The sequence below is a fragment of the Rhinolophus hipposideros genome (assembly GCF_964194185.1).
Source record: "Rhinolophus hipposideros genome assembly, chromosome: 12".
Classification (NCBI taxonomy): domain Eukaryota; kingdom Metazoa; phylum Chordata; class Mammalia; order Chiroptera; family Rhinolophidae; genus Rhinolophus; species Rhinolophus hipposideros.
In genome coordinates this window covers 36125901-36148700 of record NC_138058.1, presented here as the reverse complement: position 1 = coordinate 36148700, position 22800 = coordinate 36125901, and the positions used below count along the sequence as shown (strand labels likewise).

General features: G+C 37.5%; 1 protein-coding gene across 7 annotated transcripts in view; it reads left to right on the top strand.

Moving 5' to 3' along the window:
- The window catches only part of LOC308505853 (uncharacterized protein), a 614997-nt gene that overhangs the window by 363194 nt on the left and 229003 nt on the right, over positions 1 to 22800 (top strand). For 5 of the 7 annotated variants that reach the window (XM_081068611.1, XM_081068613.1, XM_081068609.1 and 2 more), the window contains one exon: positions 15989 to 16178. The exons of the other annotated variants lie outside the window; for them this stretch is intronic. The gene's annotated coding sequence lies outside the window, so the exon portion shown is untranslated. The remainder of the gene's footprint in view (positions 1 to 15988; positions 16179 to 22800) is intronic. 7 annotated transcript variants of the gene reach the window in all.

Genomic DNA, 22800 nt, shown 5'->3' with positions numbered 1-22800 from the left:
TCTACTTGTTTTGTGACAGTGGAATCTTGCTAAATGTCATCAAGAGAGAAAATACTAAGCCAAAGAAAGCTGTTAGCTCTTTGGCATAATTCAATCAATGAGGATTTTTTTTTTTTTACCAGATTTGTGTTCTGTACCCCTCCCCTAAATGTATTTATATGAGGATTTTCTATGATTATGTAGTTTTGTATTCTCTTTCAGTAGTTCCAAATATTGCCCATGGTAGGTTGCGGTTTATAGTACCTATAATTATTTGAAAATAATATCAACATATTTTTGTTTGTTTATTTCTCCCTTGTACTCTCTTAGTGCCTATGTCTCTACCCCAGTATTTATCCACACCTTTTCATCCAGTATCTTCCATAAGTAATTCAGACATCTCGTGTTCAATTTTGGATAAAATGGGGAAAGGTCATCAGTAGTGTCCCTTGATCAGGAGAAAACAGCAGTAAAATGATCAGAACCTTGGACAGCAACACAAGCCTCATCCCTATTCCCACATTCTCACAGGAGCTTTGTTTATGTCTATAAATATTGCGCTAACCCTGAGGCAGCAGACATTCAAGCAAGAGAGTCTGGAAGTGGAGAACAAGTCAGGGGAGGCCTACAAAGCTTTACCCACACCCTTTCTCTACATACACACTTTGCCAACCAAAGTAGTTTCTTTCCTGAACTCTCTCAACCTTTAATTTCTAATATCTACCTCTATTACTACGGCAAGTATAAAAACTTAATATGGTATCTCATATTTTGTTCAGACTAAATTTCTTCAACATCTTAATGTTTTTAGCTTTGTTTTCAATTCAAGTGGATGAAGTGGGCATAAATTCAAATTATTTGACATATTGCCAGGATTACTTAAGAGGATTGCCTAGACTCCTGGGTCCTTGGGTCCCGCTTGTTGTTGTTCATCTAAAATACAACTTTTCCTAATGATTCTGACTAATTCCTTCTTCTTCACACTCATTCTTTATGCAGTGACACTAAGGTTAAAGTTCTTTATTTCATAGATAATTCATCTCAAGACCAGAAAACTCATGCAATGAGTTCAAGGTCACGTGGAAGATTAGTGGCGGATTTGGGCATGAATTCCTTGTTTTCTGACTTCAGACCCATCACCACTCAGGTCTATTTTAACACATCACTTCTTTGGGACATGAACATTAGTCAGCTAGACGGTGGCAATAAAACCCATTGTTTATGGTCAACCTGAAAAACATCTAGCTTAGCTACCTCTTAGACTTCCCAAATACATCGTAGCTTGAACACTATTTTTTCTTAATCTTCCATTTTATACATATTTCTCTGAAAAGAGAACTCTTGAGCATCATATGCTGTCTTATCTAAAGGAGCCACCTACTGCATCTATTTGGGATTAGCAGGTGGATACTGATAAACCATGAACCAAATGCATTCATGGGTCTGGGAGCTCTCAGTCAGATGTCCTGAGCCAGAGCCCACTTTACAAGAGCTCTTGTCTCATTGGATACTTGCCTTGGCTAATAGTGATCTGTAGCATAGTATGACTGTGTGTGTGCTCACCTTGACTCAAAAACTGACCCAATAGAGACTTCCTGTAAATTTCAAATTTGGAAAATCCCCAAAGGAAGAACCAACAGGACTCTGGGGTAGGCATAATTTCAGAAATAAAATTCCAGAGCATTTAAAACATAGCAGAGTCACATCCTTCTATTATTTTTTTTAATTCAATGCAGTGCCATGGGTAGATGGCTAGTTTTCTTATTCGATCCTCACTTTTGTTGTTTTTCTCCTCTGTCACTGAGGCTCATGTCTATCCACATCCACCAGACCTCATAAGAATGCTGAGTTGTCTTGCAGGAGTTTTACCTCACACTGGGGAGATATTAGTTGATAAGATCCACCTTGTTCAGATTTATTGCTTTAGCATATTTCATGCTAAAAATATTTTTTCTACCATCTGCTAAGATTAGCACTCTAGTGGTATAATAAATTTACTCACCCTGTTTCTGTGATGTAGTTTGGAACCAACTTTATACTTTATTCGGCCTAATTGAAAATAGGATAAGATAAATGATGCACTTTGAATTTCTCTTTCAGACATAGCATTGTTCATTACTTCAACAGAAGATGAGCACATCTGATTGTAATTTTAGTGGTTCAGTATAACAAAAGTTCCCATGGCAAAAATACAGCATTAACCATTGTCATCAACCAGTGGAGTCTTGTGAAAAATATTCAATGTTGTTTTTCCCTCAAATGATATATTGCTTTTCATTTAAATACAAAACCGGTGGCCATCTTTCTAGAACATGTTATGAAAAGAAATATATTTCAGTGGAAATATGGGACTTGGTATTCATTCACATCTGATGCTCAAACTTAAGGCCAAATTTAGAATTTGATATATTTTTGGCATACTAGGACATGTGGATTTTCTTCTCTTATTCAGTCTTCTGCTTGGGATTGAGTTGTTTTGACCATTTTGAAAGAGACAAAAAAATACGTAAGGTGTTCATTATATATTAGATTGTTATGGGCCCATACCCTTGTGTTGTTTCCTCCAGCTTTGATCCTGAGCTTCACCATGAGACTTGCTTCACCATGAGACTTGCATCATTAAATGTGATGCAAGCAGATGCTTTAAAAGTGTTTGTAGATTGGGACTTGGAACGCAGTTGCCATGATAAGAGGCAGTGGCTATCCTGCTGGAGACAGTTGGCCCATCTGATAGACAGCATCAGCCCCTACACATGTGAATGAGGCCATCTTTGATTATCCAGCCCTTGTTGAGCCACCAGATAACCATAGTTGCGTGAGTGACTCCTGGTACGACTAGTGGAAGAACTGTCCAGCTGGGTTCAGTCTAAATCTACAGAATCATTGATCTATAGAATCATAAGGAAATAAAATTGTTTTCACCTTTTAGTTTTGACTTAACTTTTTTTTAAAACAAGTTTTTAAATTTTGGTAAAGTACATATACCATTCTTTTAATTTCATCCACAACTTTCTGAGATGGTTTGTTATGCAGTAACCAACTAATAAAATCCATAAAACCCTCTTCTACCAATAAGCACAGAACATTGTGATGAGGATCAGCAATGATGGATAGATTAAAGCTGAGGTTAAGGTGACGTTATGGCTGGATGGAGGTTGCTAAGGAAACTATGAGAAATGTACTGGAAGATCAGGACAAGGAAAAATAGGAACCATATTTTTTATTATTGTTTATAAACATGATGTGCCTTAGTTTCCTTAACTGTAGAATGGGTATAGTAAGGGTACCTATCTGATGATAACAAAATAATCCACATAAAGCACTCAGAACAGGGGTTGGAACAGAGTGAGCATAAAATAACTATAAAATGTTATCATCCTGTGTACATAAAATATTAACATGTGATTGGCCAAGTTGAAGAAAAGTCTCCTTGTAGCCATGATACTAGTGACCCATGAAGTCAAGACAATAAACAGGTGATTAGACTTTGTGATTCTAGATTATTAAACAAGTGATGGACATGTTATGGCCCAGCTGCAGACAGCTGTCTGCAGGTTAGCCACTGGGCCCTTCCCAGGTGTCTCTATAGGAAAGTTAGTTTTACATCAATTTAACAATGCAGCTTGCATGAGGTTTTTGGAAGAAACAGGTAACTCCCAAATTACCAATTTCTCTCTAGCTTTAGACACCAGGGAAGAAAACTACAGTATAGAGTATACAGCATATACTGTAACAGAAATAACTTCACACAGTCCTATTTCCCATGCTTGATAATTTTTCCCAATATAGAAAGAACTATTAAATGATTAAGATGGTGTTATGTGAATTTTTTGAAAATATGCAAAATCTAGATATTTCTCATTTTATCATTGACAGTCCAGTGACAAGGAGATGGCAGGAATCTATATTTGAGTTTGAGTCTCTGAGCATAGCATATTTAGTGTGTGAAGGGGTTTCCTCCACATGTCACAGGAATGGGGTATTGATTTGCCAAAGGGTAATTTGTGTATTGTGGTCTGTGTCTGAATCATGGATGTGCAGCCCATGTTTAAGAGAGGGAACATGTCACCGTGATTCTCTGTCCAGAGCCATGAGGTTCTATTGAAATATCGTAGTGCTTGGTGAATCCTTCCATCCTCCCTTCCTTCCTTCCTTCCTTCCTTCCTTCCTTCCTTCCTTCCTTCCTTCCTTCCTTCCTTCCTTCCTCCCTCCCTCCCTCCCTCCCTCCCTCCCTCCCTCCCTCCCTCCCTTCCTTCCTTCTTTCCTTCCTTCCTTCCTTTTTTTGCTTGACTGAGAGAGAAGAGGAGTATATGTTTACTAGGATGTTAACATCTACTATACTATGTCTGACTTTCTCAGTCATCAAAAAGTGAAAGCAATATCTTTCACGTTTCTATGCCTCTTCCTTATTATCTCTCAGATCTGGGAAACCTTAACAGGAATTAGATAGAAGAACAAAAGCTGTTATTTGTAAAGCAGATTATCATGGTGGTCAAGAGACTGGTGACAGGGTCTGCAAAAGATGTGTTCAAATCCATAAACTACACTTTTTAGGAATCTGACATTGGGTAGACTAATTAGTCTCTATGAGGCTCAGTCCACCACCGACTAAATATGACTAATAGTTCCCACCTCAAAGGGTGACTAAGATGACTAAATGACTTGGTATATGCAGCATAAATGGTACGTAAGTAGTACTCAATAAGCGATTAGGATGCCGCTCGTTGTTTCATTTTGTAGATCATGCTGGACTATGTCATAAAAAGGAATGCAACCCCCCACTTGCCCACCCACGCTGTACTCCTGGTGACCCACTGGTATAAGTCGGAAGGTCACATCCGGACCTCAGCACAGACCTGACTGATTGTTAAGCTCGGATTTGTGGCCACAGTTGCTATCACTAAAACATCCTGATTTCACCAACCAACAGGCCACATCTACACTTGGAAACCGTAGCTGACTTACAGTGAAGAGCTGCAGAAGCAACATAAATGACATGTGATGGAGAAAACCCTGGAGATGATTAGTCCAACCTTCTCATTTTTCAAAATTGTGCTGTCCAGTACGGTAGCCATAGTGCTTGTATCTGTTGAGCACTTGGAATGTGGCTCCTCTGAACTGAAATGTGCCATAAGTATAAAATATTCACTAGAGTTTGTTTGAGGACTTCGTAACAAACATGACTGTATAATGTTGCATTAATCATTTTGTATTGATTACTTGTTTAAATGATTATATTTTGGTTATATTACAGAAGATACTAGAATTAATTTGACTTCTTAAAACTATTGTTTTACATGTGGCTACTAGAAAAATTTAAATTACATATGGTTTCACATTTGTGGCTCACATTGTGATTATATTGGGCAGCACTGTTTCAAACAAAGCAGATTAGTCATAGAGATGTGAAGTGACTCTCCCAAGATAGCTCAGCTTCCATCAGCAGACCACAGGTGTGATTCTATATCACCTAGTTTACAGCGATTTCTCTCAACATGCAACCTTTAGCTAAGGATTTTTTTTTTTTTTTTTTGACTGTGGGATTGGGTTCCTGATGGTGTCTGGGTCCCTGAAAACTGAGGTTTCTTTGAAAAATACTGTCAGCACCTCCTCTGTGACTGGCCGTGCTTTTTTTCTTTTTATCCCCCTTTTCTTTTTTCTCCTGTTATTGCACTGCCTGGGAGACTGTGCTGCTGTTATCCATTTCTTGCGTCGGTTACAGAAATTGGTATTGTATCTAAAACAATTGCTGTTATTAACAGGTTAAGCTGCTGGGATGTTAAAATAAAGGCTGCCCAGCTTTAGTGCATTTTGTTGTAATCATCTCCCAGATGCCTTGTCGGAAATCAATTCAAGTTCAAAACTGGCTGGAATTGGGAGGTCAAGGCTTTGGCAGACTAAATATTTTATCTCCTGCTCATGTCTGGAGCTTTTAAAGATGTGGACTACGGGTTCTTTTCATATACCCCATCTGGACAAAGATGATTGGCTTTGCCATTTTGCCCAGGTTAGGACAAGGTTAAAATCAATTATAATCAATTATTAAGAGTGTTCTGTGGCTGCATTGCTTAAAAGCAGATTTTAAAAGTTTCTCAGTTCTGAAACATGCATATCTTAGTTGCTGCTGGAGATGTTGTTATTCTAGAATGTCAAATATAGATGTTATCTGCATCAGGAGTAAATACGCAGAATTTCTACTTCTTATTTCCTTGATACCTGTGTTTCAGGACAATGAGAAAAACCTAAAGAGGCTGAGATAATCATCAATGCTGCACCAAGTTGAAAAATGTTGTTACCTTCTGATATGTGTTAGACAACTAGAGCTATTTATAATTTGGTCACATTGTTGTCAAAATATTTCCTAGGAATTTGTTGAGAGGCTCTCTACATGTCTTCTGTGATTGTTTGCAATGTAAATGCACACATCAATCTAAGGTAGATGGAAAGAATCATAGATTTCTAATTCCATGCTAATTGTAAGACAAGCTAGATTTTACGATAAGGACACTGAGGCTTAGAGAGTGTAAACTTTCCCAATTCTTACAGCTACCCAAAGGGAGAATTATATCTCCTAGTTCCTAAATGCGTGTCTGGTCCCCAAATACCTAAATGAATCTTTCTCTGTTATGCAGTATTTTCATACACTGATCATTTTCTTCACAATGATTTGAGAAGAAAACCTATTCATACAAAATGAATATCATTCTGAACCTTGGACCAAGACATGAACTCAGTAGACAGAATATAATTTTAAAATGTTCTCAAAAGGGCACTTAGCTTTATCCTTCATTTCATTTTCCATGAATGGAAATCCCTTGTATTTTCGGGTTTTATCCACCCCAGTACCTGATGGTTCAATATGCTGCAAGAAAAATATTCCATTGTTTTTAGTCTGTTTAGAAGAAGAAATCTAGAAAGCATATCATAATTTCTTCAAAGACATTGAACGGAAAGCATAGGTTACAGGCTGAATTAGTCTGGGAGGAACCCATAATTAGCAAGCACTATCACACATTTTCATGGCAAGCTCTTCATCCTTGCAAACTGCTTTAAAAGTAAGCAGAAAGACCTCAATATTCCTAATTTGAGAATGAAAACCCAGGGAATTGGGAATTTTAATCCTTGTTTATGTTTCCACGGGCAAAATAAAGACCCTGCAGTGTACAGCAAGCTCTCAATACATCTTAACTATGAGTATAATAACGATAACAAATAATTAGTATTATTCATAATGGTAGCAGCGACACAGGAGCCACAGTGATAATATATATATTCTCTATTTTCCTTTGGATCTATGGGTACACATACGAGATAGAATTGCTACAACGTCTGTTCAGATCAAAAGTTCTGGATGAATTTTTCACCTTGGTTTATTTCACGGCAGCATAATTCATATGGCAGAACCCTTCAAACCTTTTTTCTGTGTTGAAAGCCCACATTGTTCATTTGGATTATTGGTTCGATTCTCAGAAGAGTTTATTCCCTGCATGTGCAAGGACAAGCTGATTCTCTTATTCCGAGGGCTAATTAATTAGTAGGACTTTTCACTCTTTCTGCGTTCAACCTAAGTTTGTAGCACATTCTATTAGAAGAGCCTTCAAAACCTCTGAAACCCAGCGGGCAGCATAACGTAGTGTTTACAGAACGAATGAGGGTTATGGAGCAAAATGGGTGAGAAAGTTTTGCCCCTTTCTGGCTGCGACTTCAGCAAATGAGTTCACCTATCTGAGCCTCTTGTTTTTTATGTATAAAGTGGAGACAATGATACTTTCTAATACCATTTTGAGTGTCGAAATTAATATAATGTAAGTGAAACTCAACACAATGCTTGATGAGTGCTAAGTGATTCTTAAGTGGCAAGTACTATTTTTACTTTGTACATTCATACAGCTCATAAAGTATGGTATTTATTTCAAGACAGTGAGTAAACATTTAAATTACATTCACTCATAGAGTCACTCCGCAAATATCGATTGATTGATAGCTTATATGTGCCAGACTGTGCTAGACCAGGGCGGGGAGGGCGGGTAAGGGTTTAGTAGCTGATACGGCTTGTCTCATTGTAGCTAAACTCAGAAGACCAAGCTTTGTTATCTGTGGATTTCATGTAGGGACCTCGCTTTGAAGTTATGCAGACCTTTGCCATGTGTTTACATAGCTCCTCCACCCATACATCTCAAGCACTTAAAATTGGCTCAGAAACGTAGTGTGTAACGTCCTAGCTGAGAAGAGAAACTGAAAATGTATTCTACCTGCTAGAGTGTTAACTTACCAACACATAAAGAAGCTCGAGAAAATGACTCTTTGTTTTAAAAGGTGCCCTATGAGGTCATGCCCTTTATTTTTTCTTGCCTGGATATACTTTCTTAATTGGTTTTGCGTCCGATAAGATGAACATTGAGCGTTCACAGTACGTTTGCTGTTTGTTGCCAATTACAAGCTACGGATCACCAGCAGGACCTGCCATCCCTGCCCTCAGCACCAGCCTTCCGTAAGTCCGTTTGGATCTACTGGCTTCGTACCCGGCATGTAGGCACAGGGAGGAGTAATGGAGAATGAATAACCCTGTTCAGTTTCCTTGGAGGAGAAAGTCTTTTGAAGGAATGAGTACTCCAGAAGACCCCTATTTCCTTTACCTTTGTAAAAAGAATGCCCTGTGTTTTAAATAATGATTCATGTAGTATGCACCATATCCAATGAGTAAATGCAGAGATGAAAGCTTCTATTTATTCTGTACAGTCAAAATAGAAATCTGGAAACAGCATCTGCTTCTCATTTAAATGTATTCTTTTTCTAATTATTTAGATGTATAGAGGCATCAAGCCAGGTTTCAATCAACAACAAAAGTCTTGTATTATCTAAACAAAACCTCATTCCTGAAGCCACTGGTCATAACACTTAAAATGGCTTAAAGACCTCATCATGGCTTCTATTGCAAAGTAGTTGTAAAGCCTGGGTCATAAGCAATATTGTTTTTGTTTTCTAAATCAACTCTGAAAGTGTGGAGAAATATTGGTAGAACGATATTGCCTGATATCAAAAATACCAGGTAATTTAACTTTGGTTCTGTGTCACCTAACCTTTTCAAGAATAAACCTTGGAATCATGACTTTTGGCTCTTATTTTTAATGGAAAAGAATACAGACCCTTTGGTGTCTTTAGATGATTTGATTATATGGATTAATTATTAGAAGCACATGGAAGAATGCAGTGCCTCAAATATTAACTGATATAATTCTGACTTCCTCAATCCCATGAGTCACAAAATAGAAGAGTCTGCAATAAAGAAACACTGTTTCTTCCGCAACTCTGTAGCTATTCACAGATATAGGCAGGTGAATAGATACATCATAATGTAGGAGATAAAGGAATTAGAAACTTTGAGGAAAAGGGCCGTGAGAACCATGGGCTTTCAACAGCGGATGTGGATGTGGGAACCCAGCCAGTAAATCTGTAGCTTCTGGAGGGATCTGTGCTGCCAAAATCCCACAGCCAAAATGAAGATAGAAGCAAAGGAGAGTCTGGGTAAGAAAGAGAGGGCTGGCCCTGATTGCTTTAGAAATGGAGTTTGCAAGGCAATGCGAGAAAATGGATCTATTCCTAATTCTGTTAACTCCTTTCTCCATAAGGACAAAGCTTCTAGATGCTCCTCTGTATAGCTCTGACTGCAGATTAACTTTTCAGAGGAGTCAATCAGCTGCCTCCTAATTACTCGTGATACCAAATTCTGACTGATTAGGACTAGAGGCTGAAAGGATGTTGATTTGAGGGAAATTGTATTTTCTATTGATTTTCAGATAATATTCAGTGTATTCTGTGGATATAAATTGAAAAGTTTTTCAAAAAACTTCTCCATCGCTATATCTCTCTGGCTTGGCCATCATACCTATTTCAGCCTTGTTTTACTGGCTTTCCTATCTACTGCGCTCATGACCCCCTCTGATATATGATAATTGAATTTAGGGCGAGAGTTTACATTTTTATATATTTCTTTATGATTTATAACCTGCCTAATTTCAAAAAGGATTTGAGGCAGCAAGAGTAAATGGCACTGGGAGTTACACAGATATTTTTACTCTGCATTTGGCCCATATTCTCTTAGACTGCATACATTTCCATAACTCGGAGAAAGGATCATATTTGGATGACCTTTTGTCCAGGGTAGAATTCACAGAATTGCAGGAGGTGGGAAATGAATTCCTCAGTATTTACAAAGTCACCAGAGGCACATCTGAATGAATTAAATGTTCTGTCCAGTTTTAGTAATGGTTCTATTAATTACATTGTTTTCTACTTAAGACATGTTTCCTGTTCAGGAAAGAGGGGAAGGAAGGGGATGAGAAAATTTAAAGTACCTCTTGGATTGCTGTGTGACTTCGGGCAAATCATTGACACTCTGAGCTCTAGATTCATCGTCTGTTAAATGGGGGTAATAAACCAACAGCATCTCCATTATAGGGCCTTTGTAAGGATCAAATGAGATAATGTATATGCAAGAGTTTAGTAAACAGTAAGTCACTGTGCATTATGCAATCAGTGTGGGCTAAGGCTTTATTTACTTCAATCTGAGCGTCATATGATGAGAGAGACCAGGCTCTAGCTCTCCGGATGCTCTATGGAAAGTGCCTCGTTGTGTTTGGACTTTATTTATTGAATGTATTTGAATGAGCGATCATTCTAAGAGCAGAGAGTCATTCAATTTGATTTCACAATGGGGTGATGGGTGAGGCTGGAAACTACATTCTCAAATGCATTATCTAGAAAACAGGAAACAAAATCACTTTTTAAAAGTGACTCATCTTTAATATCTCACAGCAGTTTTGAAATACTTCATTCATTCATTTTTATAGCAAACTCTTAATTGAGAATGTCATAAACTGCTTTGCAGAGAGAGGCAATCGCGACCTGGAAAATTAAGTGGAGTAATTTACAAATAGGCTTTTGTCTGGCTGGAGGTTTTAGCTTATTCATGATGTGCCTTTAGGTTATCTTAGCAACACATACCCCACCCCTCTGGCAGTATATATTTTGGGTGGCCAATGTATGCTGAACATGAAAAACGGTTTCCCATATGTTGCTTTTTTTCTGGTCTACATTACGAAGTCTTTCTAATGTTTTTATTCTCAAAAACAAAAACTGATCATGTTCATCATTCTTCAAGACCCTTCGTCTTCTCACTTCATCTGTCTACTGTCTATCCAACTTAGTTTCTATGTGAGCTATACAAATATGATGTGAATGAATGAACTTTGAGCCCACTTCCAGCCCTTCTCCGTGAAGCCAACCTTGACCCAAGTTAAGAGTACACTTTTCTCTTGATTTATTTACAACTTTCTGTCTCCATAATTTAGCTCTTTAGAAAATATATTATTTCCCTTTGCTTTTAAAAAGTTCTTGTTTCTCCTCCTCCCTAGCCCAAGTTATGTAAAGAGTGCAGACTTCTAAGTCAGATGAACTTAGATGAAACCCCTAGCTCTGCCATTTTCTACTTCTCACACTTGGGACATCTGGGGATGATGGTAATAACTAAATCATAGGGTTATTGAAAGACGTAAAAGAGACAGCTTATATGAAGTATAAAGCACATAGTAAGAACTCATTGAATTCTTGTACAAAGATTAATTCATTGATTTCTTCTAGAGACAAAGCTTTCTCTTTAAGATAAGAAGGAAGAGAAAGAACTCTTTACATATGTATATGGTGAGGCGGAAGAGAAAGAACTCTGTATATAACTATATATAACTATATATAAGTATATATAACTATATAACTATACCTATAACTATATATGTATATATAGTTATATATAACTAAAGACACATTTCTCCAACTTCTTCCCCTCCCCAATTTATGACCCCTTAAACTATTGAAAATCCTGTGACTTTTCACTCAATGTTAGTTTTGCAGCTTTATCAAAGGTTCATTGGTTTCAATGTAATCCTTTTAACAAACATTAATTGAGCTCCTATTATGTGCTAGATATTGTGCTAGACACAATCAAAAAAGTGTCTATTTACGTCCATAATCCCTATCTGCAGATTTTTGAAATACTTTTTAAGCCACAGATCTATATTATACTTCTCCCTTCCTCCCCCTTGTACACAAGCCATCTTAAAAAAATTAAGCTTGAGAATAGGAAAGAAAGTACCTATGGAGAGAATCCAGTGGGTTATAGCTTTCTAGATCACTTTCAACAGGCAAAACACCTAGGATCCTGTTTGTGTAAGGTATAAGCCATGTCCCACATTTCATCCTGTGACGTTAACTTATTTTTGTACATGAGGTACCGTGCCTTACTTTACATCATTTGAGCCCTTTTGCTTTTATTTTATTAAATGGAGATCCACCATTTTAACTCATAATTTTGTTTTTCCCACCCATTTTATTTTTCCACATGCAATTCATTTTGCTATAAAACAATTGATTCAAAAGCAATATATAGCTCGCCTAACAGTATTAACAGTCCACTGCCAAAGATTTCTGACTAATTTATCTTTTTAAAGGACAGAGCATTCATAAAGTTTTCTAACTAGAATAAAGCAGCTTGTTTAGACTTAAAAGACAAAGACAAAACAACTTTGCATTGATGATACCAAAAGGTCAATAATTGCCTGTCTCTTCCCACTTGTAGTAACAAATAGCCAACAGATTCTTATTGACTTTGGTAGTTTTACAGAACTTTCAAGTTGAGAAATACTGGCTAGTCACTTATTCCTCAAATTGAGGTCTATAGACCAGCAGCATCTACATAACACGGGAACTTGTTAGGAATGCAAAATCTCAGGCCCACTCCAGGCCAATTAAATCAGAATTTGTATTTTAACACAATTCTCCAGTGATTTGTGAGCTCCATAAAGTTTTTGAAGTACCACTCTAGTCTAGTTCACCTCCACCTCTGTCCTCCTTTTAAGAGATGAAAAAGCTCAAAGTCAGAGTTATTGTGGAGCCATGACTGGAATCTTAGCTTTCTGACGCCAAGTTCACTGCTTTCTTTTGTCCTCAGGGCTCCCTCAGTGGCTCCCTAACTCTTAGGGTGGAAAGAAGGAAGTAGCTGTTGCCTAGTTGCTCAGTGTAGGTCTGGCCTTGTCTTGCCTTACTTTCCTGGTTGATGTTCAGTGGCCTAGAGAAGTAGACTTTAAGTTTAGAGAACGACTTCTACTTTAACCCCCATTCCTCTGGTGTGGGAAGCCATTTGGCTTATCATCCTATATTCCATAACGCCTCCTAAATAAGAATGACTCTTTAATGAGGCCAGGACCCTTTTATTGCCATTTATTTACATTCGTCAGCGTCTATGATAGGAATTTTACCATCTGACATTCTTTCTCCATCTCACAGTTCATGATTGTGTAGTGTATCTCCACTCATACAAGGAGGATTGAAAAGGCTGAGCCAAACCCTGTTAACAAAACAGTCCCCTGAAGGGCTGTAACATTGCTCAATGGTAATATCATCCCTATGCATTTTATCTTGTACATGAAATCTGGGCTAATTATCATTTTCTCATACAGTCCATTTTAGACCATTGTGTTTTTGTGTCCCTGCCTAGTTCATTAAGCAGGGCTTTACAGCTCCTCCAGTAACAGGATTGCTATTGACACTTTCATTAGACCCATAATTCAAATGCTTGTCTGCCTTCCAAATGGAAGCCTCTCAGCCCAGAATCACAATCTGGCCACCAACCGTATGTTGGCTTTTAGGACTGTCATAAACTCATCATCACATTCAAGTTCTTGAAGGGTCAAAATCTGCTTTCTTGGTGAACTGTCTCCATCCAACAAACAGTCAATGTGTTCTCCAAGAATAGTCAGCCAAGCTTTCTCTGTAGCTCTCTGAAAACTCTTCCAGACAGTTCTCAGTATGTATCACTATAACACAAATCATTATTGTCTGTATTTAAATATTAATTCCCTGATTCATTCATTCATTCATTCATTCTCTTATTTCGTCTTTTAAGACCAAACATACCCAATATTATGGCAGATGCTGTAATGACTTAAAGATGGATAATATGGTCTCTGTCTTGGAGTATTTTATAGTTTAGTAGATGTGTATATAAATCATTAAATGATTACATGGAATATAAAATATTTGACCATTAGATTACCAGCAATTAGAATGGCTGTAATTGTAGATTGCTGTGCTCTACCTAATGGCTATTTTCTCACCCATAGTTCAAATGGAAATAGCCTCAACTGACGTAAATAAAACTATATATATATGTATGAAATAGATCACAGACTATAACTGAGGAACAGATGAAACGGAGTTCCCCAAAATATTGGGGATGGGCAATAGAGAAAAGATGAGGCTAGATCTGAAACAGCCATCGCTCTAGTGATCATGAAAAATAATCTTTGCTCTTTTGTTTTTCTCTCTGACAAAGTTCAAGAAAAGGTTCAATGCAAATATTTTATTAAATTTATAGTAAAGCTTTTTAGGAGTGCCTTGTAAACACCAAAAAATTCTGCTTTTAACTTTTTTATATATATACATTTTATTGGGGAATATTGGGGAACAGTGTGTTTCTCCAGGGCCCATCAGCTCCAAGTCGTTGTCTTTCAATCTAGTTGTGGAGGGCACAGCTCAGCTCAAGTCCAGTCGCCGTGTTCAATCTTAGTTGCAGGGGGCACAGCCCACCATCCCATGTGGGAATTGAACCGGCACCCTTGTTGTTGAGAGCTCGCGTTCCAATAAGCTGGTTGTCTTCAATCTAGTTGTGGAGGGCCCAGCTCACTGGCCCATCAAACCGGCAACCCTGTTGTTCAAAGCTCGTGCTCTAACCAACTGAGCCATCTGGCCGCGTCTGCTTTTAACTTTTGAGGAAGTGACTATTTACCTTGTGCCATAGTGAAGAAGCAGGAAATCTGAGCAGACCTGTGTAGCGTCAGTGTGCAACTGAGATTTTCAACTTTTAAAAATTGCTTTTAGCTATTTAGCTGAACATACATACAATCACAGACCATATATTTCAACGTACAGTTAATTGTGTTTGATTTAAAACATTGCTAATTGGTGCTTTGCTTTTGTTTTCTGGGCAAATCACAGAAGGAAAAGAAAGTATTTTGGGACGGTTTTTACACTTCCTGATGTCTTTTCCTTTAAGAAGAAAAGAAAGAGGGGAAGAAATGGAAAAGACAAAAGTATAATCTTATACTATTTTTTCAAGTCTTTTCTTGGTTCTTACCCTCACCTGAGCACACACGTTGGATTACCTACCTCATTTGGTTTCTTCCAACCAATCTCGTAGCTGGATTCCTGAAATAGAAAGGTCCTGTGCTGGAATGGAGTCAGAATATGGAGCAGAAAAAGGATACAAAGATGGACTCTATTGCTGATTGGGATAATATGGCTTCATTTTGCAGTAATACTGCTGTGGTGTTAGAAAATGAGTTCAGTTTTCTTCCCAGTGCATTTCATTCTACTGTGTGTGCCTTCATAAACATGTCCAATTGCATGATGGAGGTCAACGACAATGTAGGGTTTAGAAATTGTTGCTTGGAAATCACACTCACTTAAATACCTGAATCTGTCCATCAGCCATGCCATAGTTTATTCCAAGCCTGTGCAGACGAGTGATTTGCAATCTCCTTGCTTTTCATTTCAAGTAGCATCACTCACTTTAAGCCAGATATTCAGGCCTCTTCAGGAAACTCCGGGGTGAAGGACAAGTAAGAAGAAGCTTATTGAATCTTTCACAACTGTGGCCGGCTACATCTATTCCATCAAACTTGGTACATCTTTCTCTGGTATTTTATTTTAAAATCACACATTCTTCCTTTCATGTGACAAATAATAGGGATTTTGCCTCATAATTTCATGATCCCTTCAGCTCTTCTGTGGTTCTGTACATTTAATTGATCACTCTCTAGGTTGAAAGCTGGGCATAATGTTTATTTTTGCAAAGTCTTCCCCTTGGAGTTATCTTCTCTCATCATAAGCTCAGGTTGCATAACTAAATTCTAAATTCTGGGTTTTTGTTTTTGTTTTTTTTTTCTTTCACTCATAGGGACTTATCAATTTGGGCCTCTTCCAGAGCTGAAAACTGATTACAAATAAGAAACAAATTCACTACTGGACTTGTAAGCCACGTAACAACAACAACGACAACAACAACAAAAACAAGGGGGTCCTCAAAATAATTGAAAAAGATTTCCACCAAAACGTAGATGCAGTATGAATGGCAGGATATCAAGGAGGTAAGAGCTAAATTTCTAATGAAAACATGTTTGCTGTGTGGTCAGGTAATACAGGAAACATGCTTCTAGTCTAAAGTTAGCATCTTTCTCAATTGAGGGTCAGGGCAGGAAAGAGCATTTTTAATTAGCAAAACGTACTGGATGATCCACTCTCTTCTTTCCCTGGGTCTGTCTAGAAATATTGCAGAATGCTGGATTCTTTCTAAAGACATCATTTTGGGGCAAGGGGTGGGCTTAGTAAAGGAAACAACTTCCACAGTAAACACTTGTGAGGACATTTGGCAATGTTTGTGCTTCAGAAATTGTAGAACATCATCTTGAAAACCTATCTCCAAAATGACAAGGGACAAAGATACAATGAAACTCTGAAACCCTGCTTGTCTTGTTGTTAGGGGCAAAAAGAAAAGAAAAAAAGTGGGGTGGGCTCCCTAGAATATACAAAGATCATCTGAGGTAGGCATCTGCCATTTTAGCTTTTGTGGTATAAAACGGGGGGAAATATATATGAACGGATGAATGGAGTGGTGTCTTTTTTCTCTTTTCTGGCGTATTAAATAGTTTCGTGGCTTCATCCATTCTGTCCTAATGGAAAGCATCTGTAGGTTGCCAGATTTGTTGCTTGGGCTTTTGTGACACAGACTCTGCAGAATAGGGAAAGGATAGAAGGCAAAAAAGCCACGGTGACCTATTGTCATGAGGAAAGCAATGAGCTTGGAACATAGTGATGAAAGACATGCAGTCCACCGAAGAAAAAAGGGCAGAAGTGGGTAGAGTGTGGTACCTGAGGTGTGAATGTGAGAGACTGTATTTGAGTGAGATGTAGCATGAGTAGTCAAGGAGTGGTGGGAATGATTCATACTTGAGAAGGGCAGGGTCCAGAAAATAAGAGTAGATGGGAGACATTAATAGTAATTGCCGTGGACCGTATTCTTGAATCTCCTTTATTTCTTCAACGAATGAGTGAAGGGTGGAATCCCCTAATTTTAAATGAAATGTAACTTTGGGTCTGAACTCATGGGTGCAGTCTTTGAGATGATTTCATCCATAAAGCAAATATTCCGCTGGCTACCTTGGCAATGGGATTACTTTTTAAATAAATCATGATGTCTTCTTCATGCCCAAGCCTCAGTTCACACACTGGATATTCAGTTCTCTTCATATGGCCTAGTTTGAAAACAGCAGAGCTGAGAAGCCGGTGTCCTGAGCTTCAGCCCTAGGGGAACCACTAACCAGTTGCAGTACCCTACATCATTCACCTAAGGTAATGATATGCACTAGTTATGAACACAGGACTCTGGAGTCATACGGAGTTTGTAAAAATTGCTTAATCTTCATTAGGCATTATCTCCTGTATGTATAATGTTGAGGCATTAGAAACATCTCCCTCATGGGGCTTTTTAATAAGATAATGTATGTGGAACTGCACAGTGATGAGTTCAATAAATATTAGCCCCTGTTGTTATAGTTACTATAGTTATTTTCAGTGGTGGTGGCATTGCCGTCCGTGGCCCTCAGTTTCCTCATCTGTAAAATGAGAAGTTGCAATAAAATTTTTCTCTACGCTACCTTCAAGTTCTAAAAATAATTTCTGTAATTCCCGATTTTAGGGAAACCTACCACAAGAAACAAGCAATAGTCAATGAAAGAATTCTTTTTGCCCTACATCTCTTAGAAATATTTGGGTTCTTTTAAAATGCCAACCCCTGGAGAGGGTCCAAGATTTCATTGAACCTGTGCTTCACCAACTTCAGTTATCTTGCTCAGCACGACTTACACTCTTACTGAGTAAGAAAAAAGAGTTGGAGTTCTCTTTCTATGTATAAACTAAACTCCACTTAAACTATTTATGATTTACCCTCTATGTATGGAAACACTAGTTAGTAGTTCTGCCTTTTCCTAAGAACACAGATAGCCTAAAAAGTATTTTTTCCTTTTTCTTTCTTTCTTCCGCTCTTCATCCTCCTTCTTTTAAAGATTCCACAACCCTAGTATGTAACAGACCATTTCTTTCAAAGATGTTTGAGCTTTTTCTTCTTTTTACTCGATTTGCTTGGTAGTCTCTTGCCCACAGAAATGCAATCCCGATAGATTTGTTGTTTGGTCCTAGAATATGCCACAGTCCCTAAATACATGAAATTAAAAAAAGAAAAAAAAAGGAAATCAACATTGTTCTGAAGGGAAGGTAGTTAAAATTCAGAAAGAGAGATTCTTTAATTAACTTAATAAAATTACTAATGGAAGCATTTTAACTGCTAAATTTAATTTACTTGTCAAGATATCAGGCTACAAAGAGGAGGGGAGAGTAGGAACTCTGCTTTCCATTATGATGTACTCTATTATAGAATAAATTTGCTTAAAATGAAATATATCACCAAAAGCCATCAATGACATCTTAATTTGGAACAGCCAGTTGAAAAGTAATTAGACTATGAAGCAATCAGTTCTAGTAAATCAGTGTTTCCCTTTACATAAACATACTTTTTTTTTCCTTTTACTATTTATATACAGGGAAGACTTTCAGGTAGAAAGAAGGCAGGCAAAGATGATTCTTTTTGCTGTCGGTGTTTTTACTTTACATTACCAGACTGTCAAAACAAAATGTTTTATGATGGGATTAAAAAATGTATAAACATCTGATTTGATTTAGTGTTTATATTTATATGTTGAACTGAGGAGAGTTTGCTTATCATAGGGGTTTAAAAGATTTACATTTGTCTGCTTCTTACTTCCAAAATGCTTTCCAGATCCACCGACAGCCCTGAGATCTTACCTCAAGGAATAGGCTCAAAAATCAAATGAGAGCCCTGCTTTTCTCTGCAGCGTCCCTTGTTATATAAATAAAGGTGGAGAGTGTGATTGCTAATGCACGTGGATGGGGATGGAGATGGGAGTGGTGAAAATTATTCTTTTGTTCAGTGTCTGACAATTTACCATTAGGAATTTCTCAAAATGTTACTGACCTTCCTAGAAGTGTGTGTGTGTTTGTTTATTATTATGAAAGCTAATAAGGGGGATGGATGAAAAAGAAAATAATTTATATTTCATCTGATTTTGAAAAGTTAACATTATTTAACTAAGAGGTATCAAAAATCCAACTTTCAAACTACTATGTGCTAGGGAGTCCTTTCAGATGTATCTTTTCTGATCACCTCAGTATGTCTCTGAAGAAGACATTTTCATCTTCAATTCACAGACATGGAAATTGAGCCCAGAGAGGTTAAGTGACTTGTGGAGATCGCAGAGGTAGTTAGTGGGAGATCTGGGGCTAGAATGAGGGCTTCTGGGCTCCTGATACTTTTCCTACAACATCTGCTCTTGATGATGGAATCCCATCTGTTATATATGGAGGGGAAGAGGTGTGAGAAAAATAACTAGAAGAGATATCAATCACTCAGCAAAATATTTATTAAGGACTTCATTCAGATATTAGGGGAGTCACCATTGTCACCAGCTCTGAAAAATCAGAAAGGATGATGAATTATGCCAAAGACAACATTAGCTCAGAAGATGGAGACTGCCTTGCAATGTCATGCTTGTGGTGGTGTGTATTATTCTCTAGTGGCAGAGAATGGCATAAGAAAGGAAGATAAAGGACAGTTTGATAGAAAGCAAAATAAGCGAGACCTTGTTATAAAGGGAGAAATGTGGGGAGGCCTCTGAAACACAGTTCTAGGATCTGCCAGCATGCAAATCACTTAACAGTATGCAAATGACCTCACCCTAATAGAGTAAATCATTTTCATTCTCTCCCCTGCCTATTTAGCAATGTGATCATTGATAACAACACTACAAGGTACTATTCCTAGTTGAAAAACACATTGGGAGGAAATCTAATATGTATGAAGCCATGGGAGTAAGTATTAACATGCATAATTGTAGATAGGTGTGAAGTAGCCTAAGACAATATAATTAAAGTGCAAAAGCTTCTGTTGCACCGTCAGAGTGAGAGAACTGAGCAAGGCCTTTTTGCCTCTGGAATTCTAGTAAAAATACAGTCTGTCATCCCCAACGGCTGTTCAAGATCTGTGTATAACAGGACAATTGCCCTGGGAGTGGAGAAGGCAGGAACTATATAAAAATAGACAGAACAACTTAAAGTTAGCAAAGAAAAGATAAGGAGCACAAAAGTGGGAAATGAGATAGTGCTAGTAAAGGAGGTTAGATGAAGGAAGGTCTTTTATAAATGTATCAAGGAAAAAAAAAATGACCCTCAAGAGAAAAAAGACCAGTGAATAAATGAGAAGAGGAAGGCATGAAATTAATGATGGCTGAGATATTGACCTCCTGATTTAAGTCAGTTTTTAAGAGAAAAATGAGAAGAAAATGTGGACAGATGGAAGGGAATAATAACTTTTAAAAATAGGTATCCACAAGGTGGATGAGGGGAAATGTAGAAAAAAAATTAAACATTGTGGCATATACAGATAGTAAATTTCAAATAATATGCTTCCTAGGGAGTTAGATGCTCTGCCTACTAACTAGGCACGGATATGGAAGAACAATACAAACTAGAAAGCCCTCAAAACAAATATGTTTCATGTAACAATAGAATAATAGTTGGGACAAGTTAGGAGACCAAACACAGACAGGCTCTCTTAATGTTGTGTAAATTTTAGACATATTTAGTTATGCCTATGTGGCAATTGCAATTTTTAGAAAATTGGGGAAAACTTTCATCTTTTGTTCAGAGAGAAAATAAACTCAGCACCCCATACAACTTAATATGTATTGTGGATAGTTTAAAAGTGTAAGAGAGACTGTCGTTTTCCCATATGAGAAAATTATAAAAATGATGTTGTCCCTAAAACATGATGTATTATAAGTATGAAAATGTTGATTAAAATAATAAATAAAATTGGAAAATTAAAAGTACACAGACAAAAATCATCTGATAGGAAGTTTTAGATTCTAGTAAAAATTTCACGTTAAATCCTCAAATCTAACTAATTAATGGGAAGCTACTAGCTATTTGGGAATAATCATTTAGGGAAGTTGCCGTTGATCCTAGGCAATGCATTGTGGGATAAATACACAACTCTCAATGTTGGAATTTTACAGAGACAGTGATTGAATGGAAGTGAATTCTTAAGGGATTGCTAGTGTCTTAGAATATTTGCCCCTGAACAGTTTCCTTGGCATTCCTACTGGATGGGCTGTCTTAGTTGACAGATTGTAGTCAGTGGCTTCTTGGATTCTCTTATATTTACTGTCCTCTTTTCTCCTCACATGTTGCTCTTCAATAACTAAAATCTTCTGGCATTTTTGGTATATCACTCCATTGATGAACTGTATCCACACTCTGCAAGCACCCTGCAGTGCCTGCCCTCAAGCCCCTTATGATCATAAGTCAAATGCATGGTTCATTGCCAAGTCAACACCACAGTAAGGAAAGAGCAGAGGAATCTGAAGTCATATGGAAATACCTGTAGCCGAGATGAGACTGGGCCTCCTCCCTGAAGAATGCATGGAATTTAGACACAGGTCACAATGTGTAGAGAAAACCTTTGAGAGTCTGCAGCAATTAGACCAAAGGTCTAGAGGCAGAGCAATGTGTCTGCACAAGGGGCTGGAAAATGATCTATTTTCTGGTGGAGCAGATTCTTAAAAGGCAGCAGGTGCAGTTGTGATGTGGTAGGATGGTTGTGATCTGAAGACCTGGACACAATCACAGCTCTGATACTTGGGAAAGTTATTTTATCTCTCTAGTGCTCATAGTCTCCGTTTGTAAAATGGGGTTCATTACTCACCCACAAGACTGTCCTGCAAGTTGCCAGCCAGTACTAGAGTCTCGTGGTTGAGGCAACTGTATGTTCAGCTCTCTGCTTTTCACCTAACCCTCTGCATTGCTGTCACTGGAGTTCTATTCCTCAACAGTCACTTTGGTGCCTGAGAGGCATTTGACTCCCTGGCATATTGCAATTAAACCATTTTGTATTACTAATGTATTGTTTAATATTCCTTCTGAGGTTTTTCTTAATTTTAATATTTTTATTCAATATATAGCTAACATACAATATTATATTAGCTTCAGGTATACACCATAATTATTCAACATTTATATACCTAAAGAATTGATCACCATGATAAGTCCAGCAACCATCTGATACTGTACTATGTTATCCCAATAATATTGATTACATTCCCTATGCTGTACATTACATCCTCATGACTTATTTGTTTTATACCTAGAAATTTGGACCTTTATTCCCCTTTACTTTCCCCCCCTTTTTTAAATTTTCAATTATAGTTGACATTCAATATTGTTTTATATTAATTTCAGGTGTACAGCACAGTGGTTAGACATTTATATAGTTTAAGAGATGATCCCCCTGACTAGTCTAGTACCCACCTGGCACTATACATAGTTATTACCGTATCACTGACTATATTCCCTATGCTTTACTTTACATCCCATGACTGTTTTGTAACTACCATGTTTCCCTGAAAATAAGACCTAGCCAGCCAATTAACTCTAATGCATCTTTTGGAGCAAAAATTAATATAAGACCTGGTCTTATTTTACTATAATATAAGACTGGGTCTTATAATATGATATGATATGGTATGATATGATATTATATGATATGATATGATACCAGGTCTTATATTAATTTTTGCTCCA